General features: G+C 36.9%; 1 pseudogene; it reads right to left on the bottom strand.

The window, feature by feature from the left end:
- Window positions 1–3,151: 3,151 nt before the first annotated feature.
- The window catches only part of LOC117486840, a 5,330-nt pseudogene continuing 983 nt past the window's right edge, over window positions 3,152–7,498 (bottom strand).

Here is a 7,498-nt window from a genome sequence, read left to right as displayed (position 1 = left end):
ACACACACACACCACACACACACACACACACACACACACACACACCTTTAGATATCTCAGTGATGTAGAGACGTATTACTGTTCCTGAATCTAAAAAGTCCTATTTAAGTGTTGATTATATTTCACATCATTAATCCAAATATGCCTAGTAACTAAAGGTATTAAATAAATGTAATGGAGTAGAAGTACAAAGTAGCACAATTGAAATACTCAAGTAAAGTACAAGTATCTCACCATTGGACTTAAGAACTGTACTTGAGTAAATATACTTAGTTACTATACACCACTGAGTACAAGTTTAAAGTCAATTAAGTACCTCAAAGTAGTACTTAAACACAGTACTTGAGTAAATGTACTTTTTACCACTGGATATGATTTTAAAATAGCAGTCCTTTTCACATTAATCAATTTAAATTAGCACCGTTTCCTTTAAATAAACCGAATCAGACATGTCGTTAGCTTGCTTTAGCTCATGTCTTTAATGTAGCTTAGCTGTTAGCTCCTACTAATGTATCTCTTATTTATTTATAACTTGGACCGATGCTAACAGTGCAAAGACATTCATTAATCATCATAAAACTAATCTAACTAACTACTTTGTGATGTTTACGACATAGTAAAGCAGTTAAACGTCAACAAAACCACATTAAAAAGCTAAACAAATTAGCATAGCAACATTAGCTGCTAATTTAAACTATCATTTAAGCTAGCGGGTAAATCAACCATAAACTCTTCCAACTGACGTTAGCTTGTTTAAAGTAAGTTTAAATAAAGTATTACCCGATCTGTCTGACGCCATTTGTTCTTCACAGAGTTTACCCTCGATCAGAGACAGTTTATAGAAGATGTCACAATCTTAAATTTAAACTTTATATCAAGAAATAAAAGATTTACCGAAAAACTTCAACGCTACTGAACTCAACTAACAGTCATTTTGATTGTTATGAAGGCGCGCCGCTGAGAGCCAATCAGAGTGTTGCTCTGGGCAAATAAGGCCGGGACTAACGGTCAGAGCGTTTCCACTTGAATATAATTAAATTAATATCATTAAATTAAAACAATTATACAACAATATATATATTTATATAAATAATATAATAAATGATAAAAAATTAAATTACGACATTTCATTAAAAAAATATGAAACTATTTTTTAATTATTTGTATATAAATAAAACTATTACATTAAGTAAAGAAATGTTAAATATAAAATAAATGTAAAAAGAACACATGTTTAAATATAAAATATGTTATGTATAAAATAAATAAAATAATTTAAACAAACAAAAATAGAATGAAAATTAATTGAATATGTAAAGTACAAATAAAAAAAGGATGTATTGATTTGATACAAGCAAGCCAGTGTTTCATGTCATGGTCCGGACCCACCGGTGGGCCCATCAAGTTCAGCATTCACTGTGATGAATATAAAATAAGACACTGATACTGTTTTCCTCAATGAACATTTATTGAAAGAGAAATATACCATATCAGAACATGTGTGTGTGTGTGTGTGTGTGTGTGTGTGTGTGTGTGTTGTGTGTGTGTGTGTGTGTGTGTGTGTGTGTGTGTGTGTGGTGTGTGTGTGTGTGTGTGGTGTGTGTGTGTGTGTGTGTGTGTGTGTGGTGTGTGCGTGCGTGCGTGCGTGCGTCATAATACACTCATACCCGTTCATTTTCTTATGGCGGTCAACCGAAAACATCATGGGTGTTTCACTGTTGAATAAATCACTCACAATCCAATGCAAGTGGTGATCATCAAGTGTGTATGTCCAGAGGCCCTGTGGGTGGAGGATAACATGAGGTATTGAGGCAATTGATGAAAAACACAATATTTATGATTAAAACAAAAGTAATTTGGTCACTTTTGACCCGAAACGCAAGAGAAAGGTTAAAGTCATTATTGGGTTAAAGTCCCCTACGTGTGCCGTTTTGGTTTCAAGACCCTGGTTCGCGTGAGGACACCAAAAAAGTCCTAGAAAGACAAGGTAAACTTAACTAATGTGCATTTCAAAATAAAAGAGAGGAAATAGTTTTGGCGAAAACTAAAAGGTACCATGGGGTCAGATTAGAGTTTTCCAAACGGGGGTTCGTTCAGCACGAAACAACTTGAAATAACTGAAGGATAATGTTAACAAGAAAGTAGAAAGAAAGTGAGGGACCTAAACATTTCAGATGTGTTGTATCTCACACTGCTGTAACTGTGATTCATGTATCTTTGCTTTTAAATGAGTGTTTCTAGATATCATTTTATAATATATTTCTTAAGGTCTTTCATTTTTGTAAAGCACTTTGAATTGCCTTGTGTTGAAAGGTGCTATATGAAATGAACTTGCCTTGCCTTGCCTTGCCTTGCCTTGCCTTGCCTTGCCTTTATGTTTGCACCATGTACACTAAGAGAAATTGCTCGTATGTGTAAACCTGTTTCTGATTCTGATCATTTATTTCAACCAAACACGAGGAAAATTCATCTTAAAACTATTTTTCTTTTTGATTAATTCAAAATTAAATAGCTTCTTATCTACACAAATATATACGTGATCCAGATTATTAAATTGAATATTTTATAATTCACAATTCTTTTTTAAAGTGCATTTTTACATCAATGAAAATCCCTGTTGCCAATATGTTATCATGGTATTTCAAAGAACCACAGTGGGTTTATTTAAAATTCTAAAAGTGATTATCAGGAATAAGTTTGGTTACAAAAAAAGTGAAAGTGGAAAATAATATATATATTTTTAGCTGTAGTGGTTGTAGTAGTGTTCAACAGTCTGCCAGCAGGGGGCGCTGCAGGCCAACACATCACTGAGGAGTGTGATATTATTATTATAACATGATATTATATTTACTGACAATTACACATTTACATACACATTCAAATATACATTAAAATATCTAATAATTATGTTATTAATTAGAAACAACAATATGTGGCAATAAATTAATTGTATTTAATGTTTTATTAGTATTCATAAATATCTGTAAATGTGATTCTACAGTTTGACCCAAAGGTAATTATTATTTATTTCTGGAGAGATTTTCTCGATGTGAAAAAAAAATTGGTACGACAAACAGTGGAAGATTAATTAAAAATGTTTACAAAAACATGAAATGAGGAATTTAAAGTATAAAAACAACCCAGAAATTCATCAAGTCCTTTTTCCTTTATTTACATAGAAAACAGGTCAAAAGAGTTACAGCGTCTTAAAAAATAAATTCTGTACAAAGTTTTAAATGTTGGTCAACAGAGTATCTACAGATATATACAGAGCGGACAGGAAACCACAGAGGAAGACATTTTCTTAATAAAATCTTGAAAAAAGCTAATAATTAAATACATTTACAGGTTTTCCAGGAGTAGAAAGCTGACATTGAATTAAGGCTTTTTAGATTTTAATTTAAGGTTTTTTCCGGCTGTTTTTAAGGGTAAACAATCCTATTGTCAAAATATAGATTTGTTTTCTTTTAAAATCCCCTAAATGGGACTTTCTGGAGATGCAAAGTACATTTTTTCAAAGCAGATATATTCAGAATATTTGATATCTCACTCAAATGTTATTGAAAATATGAAAATATTCTTTATTTCTCCAAAAATAAAAACAAAATCTGGAAACTGGAAAAGGAACCAACAATCGGGACCAAATCCTTCTGACGGTACGTATTAAAGTACACAAATATATTAAATATAAAAACAAATGACTGTTCGCTCTCCACGCTGTGGTTTCCCCGCCGTATATAAAGCTTCAGAAAAACTGCAATTATTGAACAATCTTTGGTCATTTTGGGATAACGTCGGAGCCTTTAGTGATTTTAAAGTTGTCAAACAGAGTTGTAATGCTAATGCTGCTAACGCTAACCACCTTCTTCTTCTTCTACGGTTGATTTGAACCAAAAAGAAAGACTTCCTGTTAGAGCAGCACTTATTGTGAAAGGTACGACAAGTGGGTTTCTTTGCAGACGACTCCCTCCTCCATATTTACTCATCATAATGATATTTATTTATATTTATATATATATATATACATATATATGTATGTATAACATCCTCTAGCTGACCATCCACAGGGTGAAGGGCACGAGGAGCGTTGGAGGAGCGGTGAAGAAGGAAATCCCGAAACAGGCCATGGAGAGGAGTCCGAGGAGCGCCGACAGCAAAATGTTCCTCTGATCCCGGATCAGAGACTTCAGCCACTCGCAGAACTGCAAGAGAACAAGAGACATGTTCAAATATCAAAATAAGTCTGTTTTAAACATCCAGAAAGAAAGGGGTCCCAAAAAGGTTTTCAAATCTGCAGAAAATAATGAATTGTACGTCCAGCTCTTTAAAGGTCCCATGTCATGGCCATTTCTACTGATCATAGTTCCATAGTTGAGGTCTACTAGAATACATTTATATCGTTCAATGTTCCAAACTCACATTGGTTTCTCATACAGCATCTCTGTATAGATATATATGTATATTACTACATCAATGCATCATTTAGATCAGGGGTGTCAAACTCAAGGCCCGGGGGCCAAATCCGGCCCGCGACTTCATTTTATGTGGCCCCATAAGAGCTTGCAAAGAATATAATATGTTTATTATAAGGTTACATGCTACTTTACAGAAGCACGTTGCCCATAAACTACATGTCCCACAATGCATCTCAAATTTGACCTTTTTCTCAGAATTTGACTTTTTTTCTTCAAAAAATGCCGTTTTTCTTAGAATTAGATTTTTTTTTCAAAATGTCACTTTTCTTTTCTCAAAATTTAACTTTTTGTTTTATGTTTTTCCAGAATTTGGCTTTTCTTTTTAAAATCATTTTGTGACATTCTCACTGAAGAGACGTGCAATTATTTGCCCTAGACTTCTGCTTTCAGACGTAGTTAATTATGAAGTTATTACCCTATCCCATAATAATCCAATGCAGAGGCAATGATGTAATATAAAACATTATTTGATATATATTAAATATTTATATATGTATTTTTATATAGTCTTAAAGTTACAACCGGCCCTTTGAGTGCAACCATAATGCTGATGTGGCCCGTGATGAAATTGAGTTTGACCCCCCTGTCATACAGCATCTCTGTATAGTATGTGTATTCACTCTCTGTCCTACACGGCTTGTTGGAGCTCCTGCCCCCCCCCCCCCCCGGGATATGTGTGATCCTAATTGTTGTTGTCCTTTTTCTTCTAAGGTTAACAACCTATTTGGATTTGATTTGTCCATCTTGATTTCACCCATACTGTCGGGAGATAGGCAGTACAGCCAGCGTCCAGGGAGCTCTATGCAAGTCAATGGGACTCCCTGTTAGTCAAGGGATCCTGGTGTGTGAGGGGCTCCGCTGATTGGTCCATTGGGGCAGACACTGGGGCAGACACTGGGGCAGACACTGGGGCAAACACTGGGGCAGACACTGGGGCAGACACTGGGGCAGACACTGGGGCAGACACTGGGGCAGAACACTGGGGCAGAACACTGGGGCAGAACACTGGGGCAGACACTGGGGCAGACACTGGGGCAGACACTGGGGCAGACACTGGGGCAGACACTGGGGCAGACACTGGGGCAGACACTGCGGCAGACACTGGGGCAAACACTGGGGCAGAACACTGGGGCAGACACTGGGGCTGACACTGGGGCAGACACTGGGGCAGAACACTGGGGCAGAACACTGGGGCAGACACTGGGGCAAACACTGTGGCAGACACTGGGGCAGACACTGTGGCAGACACTGGGGCAGACACTGGGGCAAACACTGGAGCAGACACTGGGGCAAACACTGGGGCAGAACACCAGGGAACCAGGGGAATTCGTCCTGACTTAAGGAGCTTTCTTTTCTCCCTGAGCACACGTCTGGTTTAAAAAGCAGGCATATAATTGGGCGGTTGTTTATCTGACCCCGAGGACCCCCGAGGACCCCGAGGACCCCGAGGAGCTCCTGTCGCTCCCATGTTTAGTTTAGAAAACGACAGGAAGTGAAACTGGATCGGGGGAAAGTCTCCGCTGCAGGTTTCACAGGAAAAGGTGGAAAAGAAGGTGAAGCATCAAAGCTGCTGCTCCTTCACAATAAAAGACAATACCGGGAGGCTTTTATTGTGAAGGTGACGCCACAGGAAACTAAACAAGTGACGAGTTATTTTCTTTTTTTAAAGATTTCTTTCACATATATTCACTCCAAATGTTCTGCAGGTTTTTTTCTTATATTTTCAAATATTTTAAGAATATTTTCCAGTTTTTTGCAGATTTATTTAATTTATTTTTACAATAGTTTTGGGATATTTTAAACATTTTGTAAGAATATTTTCCAGATTTCTTTTCAGATTGTTCTCAATTTATTTGTACAAAAGTTTTTAGATATTTTTCACAAAGTTTTACAATTTGTTTCAGACATTTTTTGGATATTTTTTGGCATCAGTTTTGCATTTTTTTGTGGTTGACATTTTGTCAGTTAGTCAACAGTTAATTTAAAGACCCTGGAGATTCTATCAGGAACGTTGTGAGGGTTCTCAAACGAGTTGCCGGGCAACTTTATAATCTTCCTCCTCCTTCCTCCTCCTCCTTCTCTTCCTCTTCTCTCTCTGAATGCCGCTCTTGTTCTCAGGATTTTCCGAGGAGCGACCCACATTTTCCCCTCGCTCTTTAAAGCGTTCACTTCACCTGAATGTAGGAAAGTAACTGTGTCGATTCCCTCCTCTGCGTTCAGACTTTTCTGAACGTTTTTTGAACATAATCCAGATTTCCTTTGCTTCACTTTCTCACACACTTTAAAGAGGATTTATTGAGTGTTTTAAACATTATTTTTTTCATATTTGGGATATTCTTTAGGATTTGTTTTTGCCCCATTTACTTTTTAACATATTGTTGACATTTCACACAGATTTATTTTCTGCCTATTTTTTAACAAGTTTCATTTCGTTGTCACCAATGCGTGACTCTCAGGACATTAGACACGTTCCTCGCGCCCTGCTTTGTTTCCTATTCGCACAAACAGTTGGATTCACTTTCACTTTCCTCCACAAAGCTCCCTTAAACTAAAGTGTGTTTCTAGCTCTGCTGCAGACTGATAAAACCCCTCACAGCATATTAAATACCGGCCGTTCCTCCGCTGTTTTTGAAAGTCTCTGTTGGAGCTCATGGAGGTGAAGGAGGAACCACGAAGCAGAACGTTTGCAGGACAGAAAGATGCGAAGACGTTCCTCAAATGGTATCAGGATAAAAACTCGTCATTAAAACTCTCAGAAAACAAGGCTTTTCTCTTAATAATCTCCATGCATTTGCAGAAAATAGTCCCTAACAAATGCTTAGAAACTAATCCAGCTGCTACGGAAAAACCTGAGGCTTTTTGAACATGAAGTTTCTCCTCATTCAACAGAACAATGAGATGCAGAATGTTCTGAAAGTTGCTCTAATGCATCTCTTTAGGAATGGCACTGATGGGTTTATATTTTGACATTTGTTGTTATACTCTCCATCTGTCTGCAGGACAAACTGCTCTGGCTCTGATTG

This window comes from Trematomus bernacchii, unplaced genomic scaffold (genome assembly GCF_902827165.1).
Source record: "Trematomus bernacchii unplaced genomic scaffold, fTreBer1.1, whole genome shotgun sequence".
In the NCBI taxonomy this organism is placed as follows: domain Eukaryota; kingdom Metazoa; phylum Chordata; class Actinopteri; order Perciformes; family Nototheniidae; genus Trematomus; species Trematomus bernacchii.
The sequence above is the reverse complement of the archived record's forward strand: the minus strand, read 5'-3'. Positions and strand labels throughout refer to the sequence as shown.